This window comes from Bubalus bubalis, chromosome 12 (genome assembly GCF_019923935.1).
Source record: "Bubalus bubalis isolate 160015118507 breed Murrah chromosome 12, NDDB_SH_1, whole genome shotgun sequence".
NCBI lineage: Eukaryota > Metazoa > Chordata > Mammalia > Artiodactyla > Bovidae > Bubalus > Bubalus bubalis.
This window is the reverse complement of record NC_059168.1, coordinates 89,415,362-89,441,776: the sequence shown is the minus strand read 5'-3', so window position 1 is coordinate 89,441,776 and position 26,415 is coordinate 89,415,362. Positions and strand designations below refer to the sequence as shown.

Below are 26,415 nucleotides of genomic sequence, written 5' to 3'. Positions count from 1 at the left end.
TGACTGACTAGCTATGTCGAAGGGCCCAAGAACTCCCTCCTAGGGTTGGACTAATCTGATAGATGAGCTCACAGAACTCAGAGAAACACTGTACTTACTAGGTTACCAGTTTATTATGAAAGGATGCAGTTTAGGAATAGCCGCTGGAAGAAAGAATTGCAGAGGGCGAAGTGTGGCGGAAGGGTACAAAGCATGCATGCCCTCTGGAGGGGCACCAGTCACTCTGAATCTGCACCTGTTCACCAACCCAGAGGCTCTTTGAACCTGGTCCCTTTGGGTTTTATGGAGGACTCATTCTGTAGCATGACATCACTGGTCACTGGTGATTGCACTCCCCCTTCTGGAGGTCTGAGGTTGGGACTGAAAGTTCTAATGCTTCAATCACATGACTGGGTGCCCTGGCAATCACCCTCCACCATAGGTGGCCTAGGGCCTGCCCAAAGTCTGCTTTGTATCATAGTAAAAGACCTCTGTATTCATGTCATTGAGAGAGGCTGGGACCTGGGACCAGGAACCCTTTGTCCCCCTCCTGGAGAGCTTGCACTTGGACCAATGTCTCCTAGGGCAACAGGATGTGAAGAAACTAGAAGGGGCTAAAAGCAACTGTGACTTGCACAAGTGGGGCAAACGACGGACACAATACACAAAGGCCAAAATCCAGCTGCTACTTCCGTAGCTGGGAGAAAACAAGGAGTGTCCTGTGCGTGACCCCTGCAGGCAGCACCCCCAGGGGGTGCACTGCCCATCCAAGCCACCCCCTCCTTCCTGACCCACCTGTCTGCCCCCATCCTCATCCTATTTAAGGGACCAGCTCACCCCCTTTGGGGAGTGAACGAGGGAACTTGTTACTTGTCTTCACTCCATCCTGCTGCAGCATGAGTCCCCCTAAAGCTCCACCTGAATTCCTCATCTGGCCTCTCAGCAATTTTTATTGACTAGAATCTTGGAACCCAGGTCAGTACCATCATCACTTAGGAAATTCCATGGGTTTTAGGAGCTCTGCACTAGGAATGAGGGTGAAGACCAAATATTCATTTCTTATAAGAGTGCCAAAGAATTGATGCTTTTGAACTGTGGTGTTGGAGAAGACTCTTTGAGAGTCCCTTGGACAGCAAGGAGATCCAACCAGTCCATCCTAAAGGAAATCAGTCCTGAATATTCATTGGAAGGACTGATGCTGAAGCTGAAGCTCCAATACTTTGGCCATCTGATTTGAAGAGCTGACTCATTAGAAAAGACTCTGATGCTGGGAAAGATTGAAGGCAGGAGGAGACGGGGATGACAGAGGATGAGATGGTTGGATGGCATCACTGACTTGATGGACATGAGTTTGAGCAAGCTCCAGGAGTTGGTGATGGACAGGGAGGCCTGGCATGCTGCAGTCCATGGGGTTTCATAGAGTCAGACATGACTGAAAGATTGAACTGAATTGATATAGCATAATATCTCACCTTGAATCCCCATTTGTTCTGTGTCTGAGTAGACTGGCCTATACTAGTCAGTTCTTTCTTGGGGTTTGCTTTGTAGTGAACTTTGCTAGGACTCCTTCCCATAAGATGTTACAAGACATGTGTGTGTGTGTGTGTATGTGTGTGTGTGAAGGGGGAGCTGTGTATTTTTACAAGGTAAAAAATATACCTTGTCGCTCCTTCCAGTATAACTCAGATGTCACTTGACTGCAGTCTTGTCTGTACCGCCCTGACCTGTGGCATGTCAGCTCTGGTGGCCTTATTAATTCACCACTGACTGGGGGCCCTGCAAACAACAGGCATTCATTTCTGAAGGCTGGAAGCCCAAGATCAAGGTGACAGCTGAGCCGGCTCCAGGTAATGAGTTCCCGCTGGCCTGCCCTCACTTGGCAGAGAGACTGCCAGTCAGTAACACTGGGGAGGGTGCCCAGGGCTCCAGGCTCTGAGAGGGGCCGCTCCCCACGCCTCTCCACTCCCAGGAGACCCCGACTCTGCATCTTTGGGTTTTGCTCGGTTGGTGTGTGCTTGTTTGCTGGAGTCTGTGGCACCTTCTCTTGATAAGATGTTGTGATTGTGTGTCTTCTTTCGGGGAAATGAGATGAGGCCTTACCCCGAGATCCTGTGATAACACGATATTCTCAGAAATACAGCCTGATATCTAACATTCATCAACACATATGACATGGGAGAGGAAGGAAAAGGGGAGAGAGAGAATTGATACAGATCTTCATACACATGCAGAGGGCAGAGGTGGGAAGAGGAAGCTGAGTTCTTCCATCCTAACTCGGCGATCAGTCCTGGTGCCAGGGCCACAGACACAGAGAGTGAGGGGAGTTTGAGAGCTCAGGTGAGGCACCCACCCTGATCCAGACGGAGTCATGGAGGAGACACCAAAGCAACAGCTGGGAACCGAGTTCCAAAATATTAGAAGAGGACCCCAGACTGTCCAGGGATAGAGCACTTCACGGGATTGAATAAGCTCCTTAAAATAAAGTAGCTTTAAAAATCATAGCCGAGTAAGAGTTAAATACGAGGAGGTCAGGGCTTTTCAGGATGCACAGTGGTAAAGAACCCACCTGCCAATGCAGGAAACATGGGTTTGATCCTGGGTCGGGAAGATCCCCTGGAGAGGAGGGCAAGACAACCCACTCCAATATCCTTGCCTGGAGAATCCCATGGACAGAAGAGCCTGGTGGGCTACAAAGAGTCCATGGGGTCACAAAGAGTCAGGCACGACTGAGCGACTGAGCATGCACGCACAAAGAAATCAAATGGTTCTTAGAAGCAAACAAACAAAAGTCTCCAAAGGTCTCTCACCACTGACATCACTGGTCACTGGTGATTGCACTCCCCCTTCTGGAGGTCTGAGGTTGGGACTGAAAGTTGTAACGCTCCAGTCACATGGCTGGGTGCCCTGGCAATCACCCTCCACCATAGGCGCCTTCCCACCTCCTACCAGTTCTATTCTTACTCTCAGGTTCCCCAGAACTGTCCATCCACAGGTGGTACCCAAGGCCCGGTGGATCCTGGGTCCTGGGACTCACCCCCACCCTCATTTCCAGTCCTCACCAAACCAGATGAACCTCCTGATGACCCCTGGCTCCGTCTGTGTGGCTGTGCTGGGCTCCTCCCGCACGGCCCTGTGTCCAGGGGTCAGGCCCCCAGGGAAGCAGATCTGACACCTGGTGTTTGCTGGCAGGATGCTCTCCAAGGGGCTCCCAGGGAGAGTGGGGAGTAGAGGGCCTGGGATGAGGCTGAAGAGAACTGCAGCCGCTGGGACTCTTCAGGACTGTCTGGAGTGAAGGCAGCTGGGCAGGCCTTTAATTCCCAGTGGACCAATGATCAGAAGCACTGCCTCCAGAAATCTGGCTGAGGTAGCCTCCTCTGGCAAAAGATGATTCCCAGGAAGTGAACCATTGATACCTGGCATGCCAGCAGCCCGGGGTGAGCGCTCTGGTTCCGTAGGCAGGTCTGGTCAACACACCACAGCATCAACCTGCCGAACCTCACCCAAGCCCTCTGCAGAGGACAGAGCAGCCATTCCGTGCACCCTCAGCCTATATTTTAATGACCTGTAAGACTTTACAGATGGCTTTCCTGGTGGTTCAGCTGGCAAAGAATCTGCCTGCCATGCGGGAGACCTGGGTTCAATCCCTGGGTTGGGAAGATCCCCTGGAGAAGGGAAAGGCTACCCACTCCAGTATTCTGGCCTGGAGAATTCCATGGACTGTATAGTCCATGGGGTCACAAACAGAATGGACATGTGGACACAACTGAGTGACTTTCACAACAAAAAAAAGATGTTACAGCACATGGTCACACCCCAGATAAAGGAGCTCCTCCTGATGTTGCCTTCTGCCTCTCTGATCCTCAGTTCCTTTCAGGTTTTCATGTTCTCTGACAGCTGGCCATCTGCTTCAAACGGAGGTTCATCTAAGACTTGATGACTTACTTTCCTTCCCTGACACTGCACTTTGACTTTCCCTAAGACCCAGGAGAGTGACCGTGACTCGACAGCTCAGTGGGTATAGAAGCTGCCTGCCAATGCGAGACACAGGTTCGATCCCTGGGTCGGGAAGATCCCCTGGAGGAGGAAGCAGCAACCCACTCCAGTATTCTTGCCTGGAGAATCCCATGGACAGAGGAGCCTGGTGGGCTACAGTCCATAGGGTCGTAAAGAGTTGGACATAACTTAGGGCTTCCCTCATAGCTGAGTTGGTAAAGAACCTGCCTGCAATGCAGGAGACTTGGGTTTGATTCCTGGGTCGGGAAGATCCCCTGGAGAAGGAAATGGCAACCCACTCAAGAACTCCCATTCTTGCCTGGGGAATCCAATGGACAGAGGAGCCTGGCGGGCTATAGTCCATGGGGTTGCAAGAGTCGGACACAACTGAGTGACTTTCACTACACGTCACTAGTGACTAAACAACAACAAAAGCAGTATGGAGCAAATGCGTGAGTAAGTATAGATTAGACTCCCATAGCTCAACACAAGCATGTATGTCTCCTGGGAATTGTCCCGACAGGAGACAATCCAAGGACTCATGCTGACCTTGCTGTGGAGTCCAACCATAGCAGTGGGTGGCTGTGTGGTTACTGTAATGGGGACCGGCCAGGCCAGTTAGAGGTCTTGAAATTCCTCTCTCTGTCTCAGCCCAGAAGTGACAGTCTTGCTGATTGTCTAGTGAACGAAACGAGTCACACACCCCTTCCTAAGTGCAAGGGGCTGGGACCTGTGCAATAGCACATGGATGTTCAGTGAGCATCAACTTTCTGCCCATAGTTAAGTTCATCTAATGTTGAATATAACTTAATCACTCCTTGAGAGCTGGGAAAACCTTTTAAAATTCTGTCAAGCCACAAGGGTCATATCCTATTGATTATTCCAGAAAAGCAATATAGTAAAACTGAATTGGCCACGAACCTTGAGTAACAGCAAGTAACAGCACCGTGTATGTCACTATGCTATGCTAAGTCGCTTCAGTCGTGTCCGACTCTGTGCGACCCCATAGATGGCAGCCCACCAGGCCCCGTCGTCCCTGGGATTCTCCAGGCAAGAATACTGGAGTGGGTTGCCATTTCCTTCTCCAGTGCATGAAAGAGAAAAGTGAAAGTAAAGTTGCTCAGTCGTGTCCGACTCTTAGCGACCCCATGGACTGCAGCCCACCAGGCTCCTCCGTCCATGGGATTTTCCAGGCGAGAGTACTGGAGTGGGGTGCCATTGCCTTCTCCAGTTGGCAGTAAACTTGGGAACTTCAAGGACCACTTTCAACCTCAGTGTTTCTATGTGTGACATGAAAAGATGAGATGAAACTTTCTCTCTGGTCTAAATGTTTATGTAGCATCCGTGGCCTTTGCATCTAAGCCACGTAGAAGGACAAGTTAGCAGAGAACACTAGAAGACAAGATACACCTATTTTATTCAACAAATATGTATTAAGTGCCCAGAACCTGTTCTTACTGTGCTGGGCTTAGTGGTGAATAAGAGAGAAAATGTCTCTATTTCCTGAGAGGTGTCTGGAAAATATTTTTGCTCTTTTACTAGCATGGAAATCTTATGAGCACATACTCTACGAACTTTGAAGAAGGCAATGGCAACCCACTCCAGTACTCTTGCCTGGAGAATCCCAGGGACAGAGCAGCCTGTTGGGTTGCTGTCTACGGGGTTGTACAGAGTTGGACACGGCTGACATGACTTAGCAGCAGTAGCTACGACCTTTGATATTTTTATTTTTGTTATGAAATTATTCTCTAAATTGTAGTCACACATGGGCACTGTCTAGCTGTTTGTTTAGTGAGCTGGGGGGTGCTGAAACAAAATACTATTGGCCCAGTGGCTTAAACGATGGAAGTCTTCTGTCTCACAGTTATGGAGGCTAGAAGTCTGAGATTAGGGGGCCAGCAAGGTTTGTTCCTCCTGAGGGCTGAGAGGAACCTTAAAGCTGTTCCAGGTCTTCTCCTAGCTTCCAGGGGTCAGGTGGAATCTTCGGTGATGCTTAATTTATCTCCATCCCTTCATGTTCCCAGAGTGCCCCCTTTATGTATCTGTTTTGAAATTTACCCTTTGTTTTTTTAATATTTGTTTCTACTTATTTATTCAGCTATGCCAGTTCTTAGTTGCAGAACTCAGGATGAGTTGTGGCATGAAAACTCTTATTTATTTTTTTTTTATGAAAACTCTTAGTTGTGGCTTGTGGCGCCTAGTTCCCTGACCAGAGGTGGAACCCAGGCTCCCTGCATTGGGAGCATGGAGTCTTAGCCACTGGACCCCCAGGGAAGTCCCTTGAAATTTACCCTTTGTATGAAGACACCCCTCATAGTGGATTAGGGCCCACTCTTCTCCAGTATGTCCTTAGTTGAGTTCAGGTCAGTTGCTCGGTCGTGTCTGACTCTTTGCAACCCCATGGACTGCTGCAAGCCAGGCCTCCCTGTCCATCACCAACTCCCGGAGTTTCTCAAACTGATGTTCGTTGAGTCTATGTCCTCACTGAGTCAGAATGTCCTCATCTGAACTAATTCCATCTGCGAGGACCCTATTTCCATATGAGTTCATGTCAGGAGGTGGGGTAGGCTAACACTTTAACCTGTGAATCTGGAGACACAATTCACCCCTGAAAGTGAAAGTCGCTCAGTCGTGTCCGACTCTTTGCAACCCCATGGACTATACAGTCCATGGAATTCTCCAGGCCAGAATACTGGAGTGGATAGCCTTTCCCTTCTCCAGGGGATCTTCCCAACACAGGGATTGAACCCAGGTCTCCTGCGTTGCAGGCAGATTCTTTACCACCTGAGCCACCAGGGAAGCCCAAGAATACTAGAGTGGGTAGCCTATCCCTTCTCCAGGGGATCTTCCCAACCTAGGAATTGAACCAGGGTCTCATGCACTGCAGGTGGATCCTTTACTGAATGAGCCATGAGGGAAGCCCAATTCACCCCTAGCAGTGCTCTTTCTACGTGATTATAAGGATGAATCTCCCCCTTTCCATGTGTTATCTTTCCTAAATTTTATTTTTTCTTCCTTAAGAATTGTGGGCAGATTCTTTACCATCTGAGCCCACCAGCGAAGTCCTATGAAAGGCTGAGGGCAGGAGAAGGGGGCAGTGGAGGATGAGATTGTTGGATGGTATCACCGACTCAATGGATATGTTACAGCAGACTTCGGGAGATAGTGAAGGACAGGGAAACCTGGCATGCTGCAGTCCACAGAATCGCAAAGAGTCAGACTCGACTTACCGACTGAACAACAAGGCTGGGGAAGAAAGAGGGGAGGTGTTTGTGGGAATGGAGGCAGGGGTTGGACAAGAAAAGCTTTCCCAAGAGTCCCTGAGAGCAGCAGAGACTTTGCATCGCCCTGAGAGGTGAGGAAACTTGCAGCTTTCTAGCCCACCTGGGAAGCTGGGCCCCTGAAAGAGAAACTGAGCGTAGCCTGCTTGGAAGGGACCCAGGACTCAGGGAAGGAGCCTGCTAGATATACAGGGAGATGGGCTGAGCATGAAGGGTTACACCCTGGATCCCAGGACCGTAAAACCCCCAGGGACCTGTGGGCCTCCAGGGAGAGACAATCAGAGCAATAGTTGACATTTAATTGCCTGCTTCTCTCCAGAAATAAGGAACTGAATTTAAGGCAATTTTAAAAATTAAAGAAATGTGAATGTTCTGGACTTTCAGAATGTGTGATTATGAACCCATGCAAACTCCACTGCCTGAAAAGGTTTAAACTTAAGCCACCAAATGAATCTTGATCTTCACTCAGTTTTGTAGCTAGAGAAGGAACTTCCTGATGGACTTCCATTTCTCCAGCCTCTGGACCATTTGCTGGGGCATTGACTCCCTGGCAACAACCTAGCACAAAACCTTGCCCTCAGTAAATAATCAACAAGGGGCTTCTTCAGAACGATGAGTCATGTTGCCTACAGGCACAAGCGCTTAGCAACAGTGGGTATTTTTAAAAATGAGCTTGACACAACACACCTCTGGGTGAGATGGTTGACAGCCATGAGAGGAATGGACTGAAAATCAATCAGTGATGGGTGGATGTGACCTTGAGAGATACAGGCAGCTCATTGGAGAGAACTAGGAAGGACACAGCTCAGGGCAGAGGACTCATCTACATTTACTGAGCACTTACTATGCCCAAGGCCCTTTGGGAAACTCAATAGAAAATTTACTTCATTTCTCATCTACAGACTCTTATGACCTAATAATCAGACAGTAAATATCCAAAACATGAAGTCTAACAGATGCCATGGAAACAAATGAACTATTACACAACTCCAGACATCTGGAGATGGGGAGCAGTGATGGGTTAGGAAGACTTCATAGAGAAAAGTCTTGAGACTTATGAAATTCAGGGCATGGCCTGCTGCAAACTGTATTATCAATGATGATGTCGTCTTTCCCCGTCTCCCCAACAACAAGCAGGTTAACAAAGACAAACAAACATGGGAATGACCTCACACAGTCACATCACTGCTTAAGCACTTGGAAGAGACACAAAGGCTCAATGACACAATTGGATAAGAGGTTGGTTTTGTCCATCAACCCTCTCCTTGCCAACCTCCCCCCTTCCCCCTCCCCCAGGCTTGATTCCCACGCCCCTGGTAATCTACAGAAGCATCTGCATCCGTGTGGACACATTCTTCACTTCCCCGGATACTTGCTCTCATCCATCCATCCCTTCATTCATAAGCAGTATCTCACAGTGCTTTCCTGGCTCCACAACCCCTGTACAGAAGGGCCGAATATATTTTCCGTGAAGCTCAGGCCTTTATGCAGAACCATTTTCATCTTCTGGTGAGAGGCTGGGGTAACCAAGTGTCATTGTGCCTTCTTTCTTGAATGATGACATTTATACAAAGAATTTGACAGAGACATCAGAAGCGCTCATTCATATTTGGGGAGGAATTCATATTTAAGAAGTTACCAGAATAACTTCTCAGTGTAGATGAGACAGATTTATTATTATTATTATTTTTAAAGATGTGTATGTAGTAGGGGAAGATAAATTATGCAGTGCCACGATAGCTAAGAATATTGTAGTTTGGGGGGAAATGAGACAAAGTACAGCTAAGGATTATGGAATCCTTACAATTTTCCAGTTATGTTGAGATTGCTCTTTGCTTATTTTCCTTATTTAATCCCTGCCAAGATTTCTATGACCTCTATGACCATTGGTAGTTTTCAGATAAGAAAATCAAAACACATAGAAGTTAACTAACTTGCTCAGTTAAGGTCACTGGGCCCATTAGGTGATGGTACTAGACTGCAGAGTCAACACTGGAGGGTGTGGTGTTAAGGACAAAAGCGGTGAGGGTGGGTTTTCCCACCATAGAGAAGAATCTATGTATTGAAGGGGGCATTCTTTCATACCCATCAGTAGGTTTTGTTCAGGTACGCATGCTGGAGACAGAATTAAATGCCTGTGTAACTTCTAGTTATTAGGGGGAGTGGCAAGGAGAAATCTTACAGGAAAATTCTACCTTCAAATACCTTTGGCTCTAACAAGCTCGAAACCGTAAGGCAGAGGAAGTCAACAGCCCAGAACTGGAACTCGGGAATCCACAGAGCCGAAGGACCAGACGAGCCCGGGGCTCCATCCGTCCAGCAGGTCAGGTACGGGTAGGCAAAGACCTTTGGCGCGTTGATGAGATGCTAGCTTAGAAAGGCCCACAGCCTTTACGCACGGTCCCCACGCGCCAGGGCATGGAGCCCAGGTTCCGGGAGCCCGGATCTGGTCCGAAGCAGCCCGGCCCGGTTCTCTTTCTATCGCCGCGCTAAGACTGTTTTGGGTCCCCCATTCCTCTCCCAGCTTGCGGATCTTTGTGCCTCCGAGCGTCGACACCAGGGACCTCGTCTTCTGGCTGCCACCTAACCGAGGCCGCGGCGTTCCTCCGGGCAGCTTGGGGTCCGGGCGGTCCTGGGGAGTCTGGGTCCTCGCGGGCCTCGCGCGGGCGGCAGGGGGCGCTGCGCGCCGGGCGGGGCGGGGGCCGAGCCCGTGCGCCCCGCGTCTTTGTGCCGCGCGGCGCCGCCGCCCAGTCTCCCCCCGCGGGCCGCGCGCCCCGGCTGGAGGGCGGGCGGGAATAAAGGGCGGCTCCGCGCGGAGCGGCGCGGACAGCCGGCCTCGGACCGCGGACCTCGGCGCTAGGAGCCCCGCCCGCGGCCGAGCAGGAGCGGCGGCCCCCACCCCCTGGGCCCCGGACGCGCGGGATCAGGTGGGTGACGCGCGGCCCCTTTGTGTCGGCCTCGCCGGGGCGGGCGCGGCCGAGGGCCCCGGGGGAGGTGGCCGTGCCGAGCGGATCCGGCGGCGGCGACGGCCAATCCATCCCCGCCAGGGGCGCCTCCCCGGCCCTGCCCTTGGCCCGGGTGCCGCCGCGTCCCGGCGCTCCGGCGGGTCCCCGGGGCGGCGGGGGCGGCGTATGGGGTCTGGCCGGGGCGATCCGGCGGGGCCCGGGCAGGAGGCGGACAGGTCAGCCCGGCCGCGGTGGGCCGGTGCCGCGTCCTCCCGGGTGCACATCCCGGCTCCCAGGACCGCGGCCGCCCGGGGCCCTCCAAGCCTTCCCCTCCCCAGGGGCGTGCAGAAAGTTGTCTGCCACCCCCCACCCCCCATCCTACCCTCCAGCGGGCTCCCCAGCTCCCCTGCACTGTCCTGGGCACCCAGCTCTGGGCCTCCTGCGAATCTGGACGATCAGGTCCCGAGGAGGAAGGGGTTACTCACTGCGCCCTCATCATCTCGTAGATGTCCAGCTCCAAAAGTTCTCTCTCCCTACCCTCTTCCCAGCGAACAGGCACAATCATCATAAAAAGCCCAGTCAACAAATAGCCTGTGCTGGCCTCCTGCCAGGCCTTAAGGCTGGGTGAGGGAACCCAGGGGACTATCCCCAGGGGGTCCTGCCCTCCGTGAGGTGAGGGGGATCTGGTCTCCGAACTGGAAACAGACTCAATTCTTGCTTTGATGGTGAGAAGGAAGCCCTTTCCCAGGAGTAGGGCCTGGGGATCTGATAAGGACGCATTCCAGGCAATCTGGCCAGGGGCAGGGCAGATTAGCCCTGTGGATAAAGAAAGTGTGAGATCCAGAGAGCAAGGTGAGGACCGCCTGCCTGAGAACCCTGGGACTTCCCAGGAGGGAGAGGCCGGGGAAGGAGGGTCTGGACTGCTGGTGAAGACGGAATTGAGTCAGAGCTTGGAGGTGGGACAGGTTCTGGGTGGCCAGAGGGAACTGGCCAGAGGAGGAAGGGAGAAGGGACACAGGTGTGCCCCTTGACCTTACCCTCGGACGTGCAGCCCGTGTGCTCCTTGGATGTGGTCCCTCTGGGATGGTGCTGAGAGCAGGTTCTCAGGAGAGGGAACCAAGATCCCCTTTTCCTAGTCTTCTAAGGGTTTCTAGTGCCTTTTCAAATCTTACTTTTATTATTTTCTAGAGAGTGCAAAGGAATTATGCCTAGTGTGGTCAGATGGGGGTAGATGGTGAAATGTTGAATTCCAGGCCAACTTATGGCCTTGATCCTGTGGCATTGGGAGCCATAGATGGTTCTGGATGGTTCAGAGAGTGGGCTGGGCCCCCACTGAGAGTGGGGAAGGCGGCTGTGAGGGGTGGGGAGCGCACCGTGCTGTCTGTTGTGGAAGGTGTGGCTTGTAGTCCCCCTGGTACTTCTCATCAAAGGTCAGGCAGGGCTTGAGAACCTCAGGAAAAAGCAAGATGCAAACAACCTAATTTTAATGGGAGGCGAGTTTTCCAGATCCAGCACCATTGGAGTTCGGAAGTTTGTGTAAAACGAAGCTCAGGTTCAAATGTCAGGATCCTTGGAAGGGAAACAGATGAACCAGTCAGATGCTGGGGGTAGAGCTGTGGCCAGTGGGTGATGGTGTGGGCTCCCAGGGGCCTGAAAGATGGGGGTGTTGAGACCTGCACGAGCACTTTCAAACTCCTGTGCTTTATAAGCTTGTCCAGCGCCCTGGCTTTAATCAAGTGTGCTCATCGCACCCAGATCCTTGCCCAAGTACAGGGCTTGGCCTGTGGACTCCATGTGGTTTGGGACTCGGAAGGGACCTCCCACACTTCAGTGGACGCTGCTGGCATTCAGCGGGGTGAACGTGCCATTCGGCCAGACGCCGGGAGCCACGTCGCCTGTGTTTTCCACTGTGGTTCATGGTTTGGCCCCACTGCCTTCTTTTGTGCAAATTTCACCTCCCTCTTAGGAGCCTCTCTCTCTCTGGTGTGGAAACAGGGAAAGTCTGTCCACACGGAGAGTGAGCATCACAGCTCACTGGTCATCACAGATCCCCAGCCCAGCCGCCCATTGTGACTGAGGACACTGCGGACTGGAGGGGGAGGTCAGGGGCGCGGCCACAAAGAGAGCCGTGGCCAGCTTGGGCCCAGCACCAGCCCTCCTGATGGTCTGCTGTTCTTTCTCTGGCTCCATGCTTAAACTGGGAAGATGGAAACATGTCCGCTGCCCTTGGGGTCTGCTGGTCTGGAGCCACTCCAGGTGATTCTTCCAGGGGATCTGGTCAAGTGAGGACCTGCCCTGGGTCCCTGGGGTGTGGATAGTCAGGGGCAGCCAAGAGGCTGTGAATAGAATGGAATACTTCAACGGAACATGGACCCTGTCCACACTCACTTGGGGGAGTTTCCTACCTTCAAGGTCCAAGGACTGAGTTGAAGGTTCCTTTCTTTGAGATGAAAAAGTCATCCGAGGTCATCATTTCTGGAAGCAGTCTCCTCTCTCCTTTGTTTCTGCATCACTGACACACATGGATACCTTTTCTTAATTAGATGAAGAAATTAAATGGAAGCAACTGTTCATATACCTGCTGGGGAGTTCGGCTGAAGGACAGAGCTTGTACAACTTTCTAACCCAGCTCTGTGACCTTGAGCAGGTGTCTTAACTACCTTGTGTGGCCCCAGTTTACCCCCACTGTGGAACTAAGATGTTGGTCTAAATGATCGTCAAGATCTGGATGTAAGAATGTGCTGCTTTAAAGGTCTCTTCCAGGAGCATCAGTCTTTACAATGCAACCATTTTTAAGAAATTTTGCAAGATTAAAAAAAAATATATATATATATAAATATTTATATATATGTATCAGTTTCAGAACAATGGTTTTCCTCAGAGATGATAAGTTGAGAGATGGGGCTTTGAAGAGGGTCATTCCTTGATGATGAGAGTCTGTATCTTCTTTCTTTCCTGGAATTTAAAGCCTGGATCTGATGGTGTTTCCTGATTAGCCTGTAGGTACAGAGAGAGCAGGGCTTTCTCTAAGGAGCAAACTGATGAGCTGGATGCAGTGTTAGGAGAAAAATAAGTTCCTGGATGGCGTGATGAACTGTGCCAACTAGGTGATATGCAGTCTCTTGGGGTCTGACTTTGGAAAACCAGGAAGCAGTGGATGTTCATTTAGCCTTTCCATCACCAGGTGCCGATGGGAAGTGCTCTGAGTGCTGTGGACCCAATTCTCAGGTGGCCCGTAGAAAGGACAGGCACCACTACCTTACCCGATCTACAGGGGAGGGGAGAGGCTTAAGGAGCCCTTATGGAGTCCAAGGCCAGCCACTTGGTACGTGCTAAAGCCAGCATGGAACTCAGAGCCCCTTGGAAAAAGGGTATATTCCCTGTCCTTGAGGAGGCTACAGTCTGGGCATTGGGAAGCAGCCAGTCACAGATTGTTCTGGCTCTGGGGTCGGTACGCACAGTGCAGGGGGGCATGGTGAGGAGTTTGCCCGCTGGAGCTGGTGAGGCAGGCTGGGTCTTGAAAACGAGTCCCTGTTGGCAGGCAGATGAGGTCAGGGTCACAGGCTGGGCCCGAGAGCAGCAAGAAGCTGCCTGGGGGTGCAGGGAACTTCGGGCTGGTGTAGTGGGGCTGTGCTGGATTTGTCCTGCTGGGGGGTGACCCTGTCTCTGAATCCTGTTCAAAGCAAGACCCCCCAGCTGCAGCAGCATTGCTGTCACTTCTGGAACCTTCTGGATGGTCCCACCAGTGCGAGTTCTTTGGTTTTAGTGCCTCTGTCCTCTTTTGTCTCTCTCCCACCCCCCACCCCCCACCCCACCAGTTTGCTTGTAGAGGAGAGGGTGTCCCAGGAAGATGAAAGGAAGCCCAGCCGCAGCCCAGGGTCTGCTCGCTCTGTCTGCAGGGTCACCTGAGCAAGGCTGCCGTGATTCCCCAGGGGGTGGCAGCCCGACCTGGTGGACAAGCACCGAGCTGGAAGTGCGGCCTCTGAAGGATGCCGGTGCAGCTGGGGTCACCCCTGTTCCTGCCAGCTCTGCCCTGCAGGCCAGGACACGGCAGACCTGCTGGGGCAGAGGATTCCAAACCAAAATACTGACTCTGTCTCTCAGGCTAGGTTATTGGTTAAACAGGGCTTCACATTTGTCCTTGGAACGCCTCCCCCATAGCGGTTGATCTGGGACATATTTTAGTTTCCAGAGGGTCAGTTTTCAAGCAGTCTTTTGAAACGGGGCATGTTTGATGTTGGGGTACCAGCGTCTAAAGGTGATCTGGAGGGAGGTGGGACTGTGCCAGCTGCACCCAAGGAGCAGCAAAGACTGCCTCTCGGATTCCCACTGACCTGCTAGCCTCACAGGCAGGCAGGGAGCCGTTCTGTGATGCTCTGTCTCTTGCATCTGGGAAGTGGTTCCTGGACGGTGGCAGCTGATATGTGTGTCCTGCTACCCACCCTCTATGGTTGGCTCCTCTGCAGTTGCTCCATCATTCCAGAGTAGCCCTGCCAGCCAGCCCCTGCGGCCCCCCTCCCTGGTGAGGCTTGTCCATGGAGGGGTAGCCTGCAGGACAAAGAGGCTCTTTGCTCCCCTAGCTCGTGGGTGGAAAGTGTGCAGACCTCTGTGTTAGGGGCCTCTTCCACCTGAAGGTAAATCATCTCTTCAGTGGGTGTCCCGAAGCCAGAATTATTCAGGCGTGTGTCACATCCTGGGACAACCTTTGTTCCTTCTCTGTGGTGTCTCTCCTCCACTCCCTGCCCCCGTTTAGGCTCACCACTGACCCAGAAAGTTGACAACTTCCTGGCTGAGACACCGCTGCTCATGAAGTCACAGCTGTGCCTCTGGAGCGAGGCTCTATAAGTTTCTCCTGGGTTCCAGCCCGTCTTTCCATGCTAATCTCTTCGCAGCCTCCACACTTAGACCCTGAAACATTCTCCCTCTGCCTCCAGGTGTCAAATTCCTAATGATCCTTCCAGGCTCCACAGGCATATTGCCTTTTTCTTAAAGCTGTGGAATCACTGATGTGGGGGCTGTGGAGGCTGACTCCTCCAGCAGTGGCATCTGACAGAGGAGGAAATGCAGGCGTGGAGCAGAGAGGGAAGAACGCAGTCCCGGGAGCCCTGTCAGGCCCCTTCCCTTTCCGGCCCGAGCATCTGTCTTCCTTCTGCCGTGAGCCGGGAGCCTCTTCTCTACCAGGTGTTTCTATGGTGACTTTTTTTCAGAACCTGCAATTGCACTTAAGCTCTCTAATCTAATTTTTCTGTAACTTTATCCTTCCTTTACTAAATTGCAAGCCCTATAAATGTAGGGACCTATTCATTTTAACATTCCCTCAGTGCCCGTCATGATGTCTCTAAATGCATTTTTGCTCCATGATTGAATCCATGGGAAAGAAACCGGGTCCAGAAGGGAACGTGGAGTAGGTTATTGACGAGGAGATGGGATCCGGGCTCGTGTTCTGGTCTCCAGCAGGATCTGAACAAATAGAGACGCGCTCTGTCTTTGGGGAGGTCCAGCCACAGAGCGGGACACCGCAGGACTGTGTGGGGCCGAAGTGGGTGGGGTGTTGGCTTGTGGTGCAGGGGTGCACCACAAGACCCAGCCCACGGGTGGGCCTTCTGGGATGTCGGGGGGCGGGCTGGACAGTCCCGAGTCACCTGGATGTGGGGGCAGGCACCCCAGTTCCAGAGTTAGGTGGCAAGCCTTGCATGGACCAGTTGGAGGAGGCCAGGGGGCCTGAGCTCCGTAGCGCAGGGAGGTCGAGACAGGGAAGGGGTTGTGCAGGGCCCAGCCAGGGAGACTTGATGGGGGGACGGTGACCCCCCCCAGGGCCCACCCAGCTGGGTGTTACGGGAACTCCAGTGAGGAAATGACTGCTGGGAAGTGGGGTGAAGGTGGGTAGACCTTGAAGAGGGGTCACTGGAGAAGGGGGCGCCCTGTGCTGGTGTGGGACGGGGCAAAGAGGATGTGTTCTTGAGGATGTCGGGGAGCCCGGGCTGGGGGTGTGTTTCCATTGGCCTCATGAGTCTGAATCTTTCTAACGAGAGGGAGAGGTGCTCTAGGTAAAGAGGTGGTTAGATTTTCTGGAAAGAGTGTTTTGCAGCGAACGTGGTGGGGACCCTCGCTTCACATGGATGTGCGGAGTGGTCAGAGGGTTGGTGCATCCAGGGTGTGTGATATGACCCGTGGCAGTGATCCTGTTCTCTGTCCCCAGGGAGTCTGTTTCTTGGGTGTCTTCCCCTCTCCTTCTGTGCACTGGGCCAGTTTGCATCCAGAAGCTGGTGGTAGGCTGTGTATTCCAGGAGCAGCTTTGCTCTGGCAAGTTTTGAAAGTCTGCAGAGACCCTGGGCAGGGGGGCGGGGGGCACCTGTTTGTTATGCCATTGAGAACAGAAAGAAACAAACAGTCCCATAAATTAATTTTTCCTGACACCCCGATTGCCACACAGTGCTTCTTGGTACCACACACACTGCTCAGAACAGTCCTAGGAAATGGAACAAAAGAGCTCCCTGCAGACTTTCAGAGCTGGGCGCCTCGGGATAATTTAAATTTGTTGGCGGGAACTGTGTATTTCTTCCTAATCGCTTGGCAGGGTGAGGCGGTCCCAGGGCTGCTGCGAACCAGACAGAGCTGGCTATCCCTGCTGGGAGCTCAGTCTCTTCTTTCTTTAGGTCTCCACTGAGCCTTAGCTGGGGGCCTTGAGAACTGAGATGGGCTGGTTGTGGGAGGCAGATATGGGTGGGCCAGATGTATTAGAAGGAAGAAAAATAGGATCTTTATTACGTCAGCTCCTGGGACCCTAAGAAATTACCTCTGTTTCCAAGTTTATTTTCCCTCTAACACTCTCAGTCTCACTCACCGCTTCCTTCCTAACTTCTCTCTTGTCCCCAGGCAGGGAGTGATGCTATAGACCCAGGGTTTGTGTATCCCCAAATTCGTGTGTTGAAACGTAATCCCCAGTGGGATGTTGCTAGGAGGTGGGGACTTTGGGAGGTGATGAGGGCGGGGACTTCACGAATAGGGTTGTTGTTCAGTCACAAAGTCATGTCTGACTTTTTGCGACCCTATGGACTGCAGCACACCAGGCTCCTCCGCCCTCCACTATTTCCTGGAGTTTGCTCAAATTCATGTCCATTGAGTCGGTGATGCTGTTTAACCATCTCATCCTCTGCTAGCCCATTGTCCTTTTGGCCCTTAATCTTTCCCAGCATCAGAATCTTTTCCAATGGGTCGGCTCTTCCTATCAGATGGCACAGGACTGGAACTTATTAGCACCCATCACTTCATAGTAAATAGAAGGGAGAAAACTGGAAGCAAGAAGCAGTGACAGATTTTATTTTCTTGGTCTCCAAAATCACTGTGGACAGTGACTGCAGCCACGAAATTAAAAGATGCTTGCTCCTTGGAAGGAAAGCTATGACCAACCTAGACAGCATATTAAAAGCAGAGACATCGCTTTGCTGACAAGGGTGGGTATAGTCAAAGCTGTGGGTTTTCCAGTAGTCACGGACAGGGTTAGTGGCCTTATAAAATAGACCTCAGGGAGCTCTCTAGCCCCTTCTCCGTGGGAGGACATGGCGACAGAACAACTGTTTTGGGCTGGAAAGTGGCTGTCACCAGACATTGAATCCACTGGTACCTTGATCTTGGATGCCCAGGCTCCTGATCTCTGAGAGGTGGGTGTCTGTGTTTACAAGCCACTCCATCTGTGGGATTTTTTATTAGGGAAGTCCGGATGGACTAAGATAGGCAAAAGTGTTTCATCACCAGTCACATTGGGGGTGAGACCCCCCACTGCTGATCATCCTCTGAGACCCAGGTAAGGTTACATTCCCAGATGCCAGGGCCTCGGAGTTCAGCATGTATTTTGGAGACACGGTTCAACCCATAGCACGCATCTCCCAGTACCACGGAGTACATGTGCGTATGTCCTTGTAAGTTACTGTGTGTTTGGCCAGCAACAGAATACTCCCTGTGTTTGGTGACAAGCCCCTGAAGGGGCCAGTTGCTGGCCTTGGGTCAGCTGCCCCGAGGACTGGGGGTCTTCTTGAGGCAGCCCCGTTCTGTGCCAGGCCCTGGGGCCAGATAGCTCCCCAGGCTGCACTCTCATCCATGTTCAGGTCGCCGGAGAGGGGCAGTTGGTGTCGGATCCATTTGTCTGTTTTTTAATCATGGAAGCCACCTTTTCTGAAAGTGCGTGGCTGCCTCTGTTCCTGTCTCATTGCTCTGGGCTGGGTGGCTCCTGGTGGGAGTGAGAGAAGACAAGGAAGTGAGAGATGGCAGGAGCAGGGAGGGTGGGACAGGACAGGACCGAGCTCCTGGCATTCCACGTGGCTGGACTGCCATCTAATAATTGTCTTTGCTGCTCTTACCTGATCTTCTTTGAAAGACAGGAATCCAAACGGGGTGACATCCAGGCTATTGTGCACGGGGCTTAAATGTTCTTGGTATCTCTCCAGTGTGGTGCCAGCACACCCGAACCTCCGTGGGTATTTGTGGTTTTCAGTGCTGTGAGGGCCAGATGGCATCACTGACTCGATGGACATGAATTTAAGCAAGCTCTGGAAAGTTGGTGATGGACAGAGAAGCCTGGCGTGCTGCAGCCCATGGGGTCGCAAAGAGTCGGACACGACTGAGTGAACTGAACTGAACTGAACTGAGGGCCAGAAAAGCGCAGCCCTGTCCTGTTCATTTCTGATTCCCTCTAACACCTGGCACGTGGTGCCTGCTACACAGTAGGTGCTCAGTGAATGTTTGTTGAACTTAGTAGGCATCTGTTCCCTTCAGAGACATTCAGGTCCAGAAACAATCTCATCCATTCATTCATTCTTTGTGTTTATTTCATTCATTCATTTGGCAAAACCTTTTTGGTCCTGGGGGTTCAAAGGCAGATTAAGGAGTAGACTGAAGGTGAGGGCATGGGGAGCGGGCAGGTAGGGGGCTGATGAGGCTTTTCTAGAACGTGAGAAATGGAATATTTCTTGCCTTATCAGTAAACAAGGATGCCATGGTCATCAGCGATTGCAGCCCTCCAGTGTGAGCTGGTGAACCCTAAGGGTACTCAGGAAGGAGAAGAATACGTGCAATCTAACAGCTGTCGGATTGCAGCCACTCCACACGGGGAGCTCCCCAGGGGAACCAGAATGTGAAAACACAGGATACTGGCCCCAGTAGCTGAGATGCAAATGAAAGGAATGATTGCTGTGAGCCCAGACTCTTGCATCCTCCCAGACGTGCACGAGCGCCCTGTGTGTCTGCGTGCTCAGTCGTGTCCGACTGTTTGTGACCCCATGAACTGCAGGCTACCAGGCATCTCTGTCCATGGGATTTCTCAGGTAAGAATACTGGAGTGCGTTGCCATTTCTTCCTTCAGGGCATCTTCCCAAACCAGGGATTGAACCTGTGTGTCCCGCATTAGAAAAACACTAAAATCCTTAACTTGGGATGTGTGGTTTTCTTTAATGAACAATAATCTTTTGATGTTTGGACTACCTGCCCTTTGTTGCAAAATTTCTGTGTAACCTGGCTCCTCCCCTTGCCTCCTCAGAGCAGTTCTCTCAGGGTCATGTGAGATGCTGTCTCTCTGGCTTAAAGTCCTAATAATTCCCACTGAATAAAACATGACTCTCAACTCTTAAGTTGTGAGAGCTTCCCTGGTGGCTCAGATGATAAAGAATCTACCTGTAATGCAGGAGATCCAGGTTCGATCCCTGGGTTGGGAAGATCCCTTGGAGAAGGGAATGGCTACCCAGTCCAGTATTCTTGCCTGGAGAATCCCATGAACAGAGGAGTCTGGTGGGCTACAGTCTGTGGGGTCACAAAGAGTTAGACACGACTGAGCAACTAACACTTAAGTTGACAAACAAGATCAGCGATCAGCAAGACAGGTATCAATCTCTTACACTTTTGCAGTTTTGTAAATTTCAGTAACTTATATGTAGACTACATCATGTGAAATAACCTCACAGGCTGGGATCAAGATTGCTAGAAGAAATATCAACAACCTCAGATAGGCAGATGATACTACTTTAATGGCAGAAAGTGAAGAGGAACTAAAGAGCTTCTTGAAGAGGGTAAAAGAGAGTGAAAAAGCTGGTTATAAACTGAACATTCAAAAAACTAAGGTCATGGTATCTGGTTCCATCACTTCACAGCAAATAAATGGGGGAAAGGTGGAAACAGTGACAGAATTTTATCTTCTTGGGCTCCAAAATCACTGTGGACAGAGACTGCAGCCATGAAATTAGAATATGCTTGTTGCTTGAAAGGAAAGCTATGAGAAACCTAGATAGTGTATTAAAAAGCAGAGACATCACTTTACCAACAAAGGTCCATATAGTCAAAGCTATGGTTTTTCCAGTAGTCATGTACAGATGTGAAAGTTGGACCATAAAGATGGCTGAGTGCTAAAGAATTGATGCTTTTGAACTGTGGTGTTGGAGAACAGCAAGGGGATCCAACCAGTCCATCCTAAAGGAAATCAGTCCTGAATATTCACTGGAAGGACTGATGTTAAAGCTGAAGCTCCAATACTTTGGCCACTTGATGCCAAGAGCCAGCTCATTGGAAAAGACCCTGATGCTGGGAAAGATTGAGGGCAGGAGGAGAAGGGGGTGACAAAGGTTGGATGGTTGGATGGCATCTCTGACTCAATGGACATGAATTTGAACAAACTCCAGGAGATGGTGAAGGATAGGGAAGCCGGCGTGCTGCAGTCCATGGGGTCGCAAAGAGTGGGACACGACTTAGCGACTGAACAATAACAAGAAGTGTCAGTTTCATTCTAGTGAAAACAACCAGTTGGGACAGCTAGGAATTTCCATCCAGCGACATTGCTCACTCTCCATTTCTCCTCTCTGTGAAATAACTCCAGCTTAAAGGGCATGCTTTTGAATATGCTCAGTAAATATTTATCCAGCCCCCTTCCTTTGCTGGGTCCTGTGCTATGGAATGAGTAAGCGGGAGTCTTTGTCCTGAAATGAATGTGTCCTTACTTCAGCTGAGTGGCTGGGAACGGTCTTATCTGTTAATACTTTAATCGCTCCTAGGATTCCTTTCCTTGGGCCTGCAGCCATGCTTCCTTGCTGGTGACCTTGTTTTCTTCCCTTCTCCAGCCACGTGCAGCTGGCCCAGACAAGGTCCAGAAGGACCTTGCCCACTGCAGAGTGCTGGTGGGAGGCCTTGGGCTGTGTACCGGGGCCTTGCAGATAAGCCTTCTCCCTGCGGGGGCAGGCTCTCTTGCTGGTGCAGTAAGAGAGTGGAAGCAAACCAAAGGGGGTGGGGGTAGAGGGGAGAGTGGGCAGAGGGCGTTTGCACTGCAGCCAGTCCCATGTGAACTGTGCCCCGAGTGTGGGAAGTGTCTGGTTTCCAAAATCTAGTGTGAAAAACAGAATGCAGATTATCTCATTAATAACGTTGAAGTTGATCACACGTTGAAATGATTTTAGTTTGGCTACAGTGAGTTAAATACTAAAATGAATTTCCTTTGCTTCCTTTTCCTTTTTTTTTTTTAAATGTGGCTCAGAGGTTAAAGCGTCTGCCTGCAATGCGGGAGACCCGGGTTCGAGCCCTAGATCGGGAAGATCCCCTGGAGAAGGAAATGGCAACCCACTCCAGTATTCTTGCCTGGAGAATCCCATGGACGGAGGAGCCTGGTAGGCTACAATCCACGGGGTCGCAAAGAGTCGGACACGACTGAGCGACTTCACTTCATTCACTTCACTTCACCAGGACATTTAAAATTACAGATGCGGCTCTCAAGTTTCCTAGACTGACGATCTGAAGAAGGGACTTGGGGAGGTGCTTTTTTTTCGTGGTTCACAGACCCTGCGGCCAGCCCTGCCTGTTCTTGAGGCTGGCCTCATGGGGACTTGATGCAGCCAGCCCTGGTGGGCCAGCCAGGAGCGGGTCCAGGCCTGACTTGTGCAGAGTTCATTGTCACTGGGACTGTTCTCTCTTGGGTTTAGTCCCAGATGTTTGACATTCCTGCTCAGCGGGGCCCATCCTCTTCTCAGCAGCCTGTGTTACTCAGATTCAACCGTTCTGCTGGCTCCATTCAGTCCCAACACAGATGCAAGAGTCTGTGGACTTTTATGTCTAATGTGTAAAATGAGGGGCATGCCTTAGAGGAACTTAACATTTTTATTTACCAAACTCTTTAGTCCTTGAAATCTGCCTGGACCCTGACCTTTTTGTGGTCTAGTCTCTAGGTCATGTCCTACTCTTTGTGACCCCATGGACTGCAGCACGCCAGGCTTCCCTGTCCTTCACTATCTCCCTGAGTTTGCTCAAACTCATGTCCATTGATTTTGACCTTTGGCCTCAGGTTAATTGTCACGAGCCCTCCTGATTTTCCCTTCCAAGTCCCACGTGTCTCACAGCATCCACACTGCTGGCCTTTGAACCTCAGCTCCGGCTGCCTGCTGTCCAGGGTCCAGTCCAGCCGCACCCACCCCTGAATGCCCAATGGAGGCTGATTGAGAGAATCCTCTCCCACACCATGCCATCGTGGTGAATCCTGCTACCTGCTCCCGGCCCAGGGCCACACATCTTGCCCAGGGATGCAGGAGTGTGTTGCCTGCAGCTGATCAACTGCCCACCCAGCTGTCCGGCTCTAGCTGACCTCTTAAAGCTGCTGCCCTCATTCCTGGCAGTGATGCCGGCCCTGTTTGCATCCCTGCTTCAGAGCCACCTGCTCTTTGCTCCTGCATCTTTGAGATGTGACTTTTCACCCACCTGTCCCTTCTCTGGCCTGCTGTCCTTGGCTGGCTGCCGTCTCTGGACAGCAATGGTGGTCCAGGGCATTGCAGGGTCCCCTGCCCCTGCATCACCTGCTTTCATCTGCATCCCAGGCTCGTCTCAGCTCCCCTGCTTTGGCACTGTGCCTGCTCCTGAGATCCTCCTGACTCATCCCCCTGCTCCTCTTCCTGCCTTTTCCTGGGAGCACTGCGTGGCTCCTTCAGACCCCATCACATTCCTGATCTGCCCTGGCATTCATGGTAACGTGGAGTTGAGTCAGCTTATACTCCTAGGGACAGCAGGCACAGTGCCTAGGGCCTGTGAGCTTTGCAATATTGAATATTTAAAAAAATCCTGGAAATAAGCATTAGCTCCAAAGTATTAAAAAAAAAAAAAGCAAGACAAAAACCAAAAGCCTTCGCCAAAGAGAATTGATGGTAGCACCTGTGTTGTGTTATGTTGACAAGATATAACCATCATTTAGTCAACTGAAAGTTAAGACACAGTTATGTAGAAAATCGTGTTTACCCTGAAATAAGCGTGCTTTTTAGCGTTTGGCTTGATTCGCTGAGGCCTTTGGGAATGAAACCTCCCCAAGTTAAGCACTACCCTCCACACTTCTTGCTTTCCCACCTCTGCCTGGCACCAGAAATGAGACGCAGACTTCCACATTTATTTGTTGCTCTCTTGCCTTAGTGACCCTGGCCTGTCACTCCATTTTGAATTCCCAGCCCAGGGCCTGGTACACTCTGTTTCACTATACTAAACTTTTAACTCATCTCAGTACATTAAATGGAGAAGGCAATGGCGGCCCACTCTAGCACTCTTGCCTGGAAAATCCCATGGACGAGGAGCCTGGTAGGCTGCAGTCCATGGGGTCGCTAGGAGTCGGACACGACTGAGCGACTTGACTTTCACTTTTCACTTTCATGCATTGGAGAAGGAAATGGCAACCCACTCCAGTGTTCTTGCCTGGAGAATCCCAGGGACAGGGGAGCCTGGTGGACTGCCGTCTCTGGGGTCACACAGAGTCAGACACGACTGAAGCGACTTGGCAGCAGCAGCAGCAGCAGCAGTACATTAAAAACATAAATAAATACAGGACATTAAGATCCTGCTTGAAGATTTACTTTTTGTTTTTTTTCTGAAATACTGCCCATATGGTAGTTTTTAAAACCACTGACATTTATAAACTGACTCCACATGACAAAAACCCTTAGATGAGCTGCTAATAAAAATAATCATTCAGAAGCTGAAAATGCAGTTTGTATGATTTTAGCTTAAATTGTATGTGGAGTTTTCCTTCTGTGGACCCTATGTGCTTAATCTGCACCACGCAATCTGTCTAAGCTGCTTGCTTAGACATTGATCTTGCTATTGTTTAGCTGCTAAATTGTGTCCACCTCTTTTGTGATCATATGGACTGTAGCCTGCCAGGATCCTCTCTCCATGGCATTTCCCAGGCAAGAATACTGGAATGGGTTGCCATTTCCTTCTCCAGGGGTCCTTCCCCACTCAGGGATCAAACCGGCATCTCTTGTGTCTCCTGCATTTGCAGGCAGATTCTTTGCCACTGAGCCACCAGGGAAGTCTAGACAATGTAACTATCATTTTGTTGTTGTTTGGTCACTAAGCCATGCCCGACTCTTTGCAACCCCATAGACTATAACACACCAGACTCCTCTGTCCTCCAGTCTCTCCTGGAGTTTGCTCAAGTTCATGTCCTTGAGTCAGTGGTGCTATCTAACCCTCTCATCCTTTGTTGTCTCCTTCTCCTTTTGCCTTCAATCTTTCCCAGCATCAGGCTCTTTTCCAATGAGTCAGTTCTTCGCATCAGGTGGCCAAAGTACTGGAGCTTCAGCTTCAGCATCAGTCCTTCCAGTGAATGAATATTCAGGGTTGATTTCCTTTAGGATTGACATGTTTGATCTCCTTGCAGTCCAAGGGTCTCTCAAGAGTCTTCTCTAGCACCTAAGATTATATGATAGCAAATATATATCTTGGTGGTTAAGATAAAGGATATTTCTGGGTTAAAAATTTTTTAAATTGAAAAACAATTCAAAGATAAACTAGCTGCAGGGAACGTTTGCTAATACGATGAAGTGGGCTCTTCTGCAGAGCAGGAACCTTTGAAATATAAATTGTGTTGCCTCAGCAGAGGAAAGGAATTTCTAGGTCTAGGCTGGGGGAAGGGATGACTGAAGGATAAAGGCATGACTTTTGTTTGCAGCTGCATAATTACTTCAAACAGTTGTACTTTAGAGAATTTTGCTTGGGAAAACGATACTGAACGTGGAGAAAAAGAAATGCTTTAGGCCCAAAGGCTCTTCATTTGTTTGTTCATTTTAAATAATAGCCCCAAATGGAGAACATCTAAATTTGGACAAGCAAATATCCTGCTCTAATTTGATAAGATTTTTGGAGATGGTGGGCATAGGAAAATGTTTGTAATATATCACTAAGTGAAAACAGCTATGAGACTGAATTGTATGTACACTATGTGTACAGATATGGAAAATATACTGAAGACGGGAGTCCAGGCTCCTCCTATGGACTTTTTCTTTTCCTATTTTTGATTTTTTAAATTGTGGTTCTAATTTAATTTTATAGTGAAATTATTTCAGTTTAAAAGTGGTCTTACTTGTAAATTCTGCCCAATTTACAATGTGCAGACTCTTGCGACCTCATGGACTGTAGCCTGCCAGGCTCCTCTGTCCATGGAATTCTCCAGGCCAGAATACTGGAGTGGGTAGCTGTTGCCTTCTCCAGAGGATCTTCCCGACCCAGAAATTGAATTGGGGTCTCCTGCATTGCAGGCGGATTCTTTACCAGCTGAGCTACCAGGGAAGCCTTAAATTCTGCATACCCTCCCCCAGCAGTTTATTGTTTCATACACAGCAAATATATTTCAGCAAATAACCTTGTATGTCAAGTGGATATTTTGCTGCCGGGGCTTAAAGAGAAGTGAGGGCGAATTAGTAGACACCTGTCCAGTCAGTTAAAGAGATAAAGCAATGTGAACACTGACATTTTCCCTGAAAGGGGACTCTTTGAGGCTTGCTTTTGGCTCACGTGCTTAAATCTGAGCAGTGATGGTCAAAGTCAGGACCGTGACACTGGCCGCGTGAAGTCCAAGCATCTGTGGCTGTTGTCACTGCTGAGCAGAGCAGAGCAGTACCACAAAGACAGTGGCTTGGAATCCTTCTCCAGACTTCACGTCCCATTGGAAACTTCTGGAAAGACCCTTAGCCTTTCTGTAAATGGTCCCAGTTTATTTACGAAAACTGAGACTAGTACTAGGGCTGCTTCTTTTACAGGCTCCTCTGAGGACTGCATACATTGCCAGTGAGAAGCTCTGAAGGAAAACATTCAACATCCATCAGAAGGCAGATGCACAAATAACCCTTCCGAGTTTCGAGAGCAAGGAGGCAGTCAGATGTAAGATGTGAGGCAGTGGTGAGGCACCTGGGAACTCGGACAGACACTGCCTAATG

The 26,415-nt window shown here is 50.6% G+C and overlaps 1 protein-coding gene across 4 annotated transcripts in view; it reads left to right on the top strand.

Annotated features, from left to right (window-relative positions):
- The first annotated feature begins 9,561 nt into the window (after window positions 1-9,561).
- The window catches only part of RNF144A (ring finger protein 144A), a 132,108-nt gene continuing 115,254 nt past the window's right edge, over window positions 9,562-26,415 (top strand). For 2 of the 4 annotated variants that reach the window (XM_044926289.2, XM_025261607.3), the window contains exon 1: window positions 10,047-10,180. The gene's annotated coding sequence lies outside the window, so the exon portion shown is untranslated. Of the gene's footprint in view, window positions 9,582-10,046; window positions 10,181-26,415 lie in introns of those variants that run through there. The other 2 variants (XM_025261608.3, XM_025261609.3) reach the window with 2 other exon arrangements.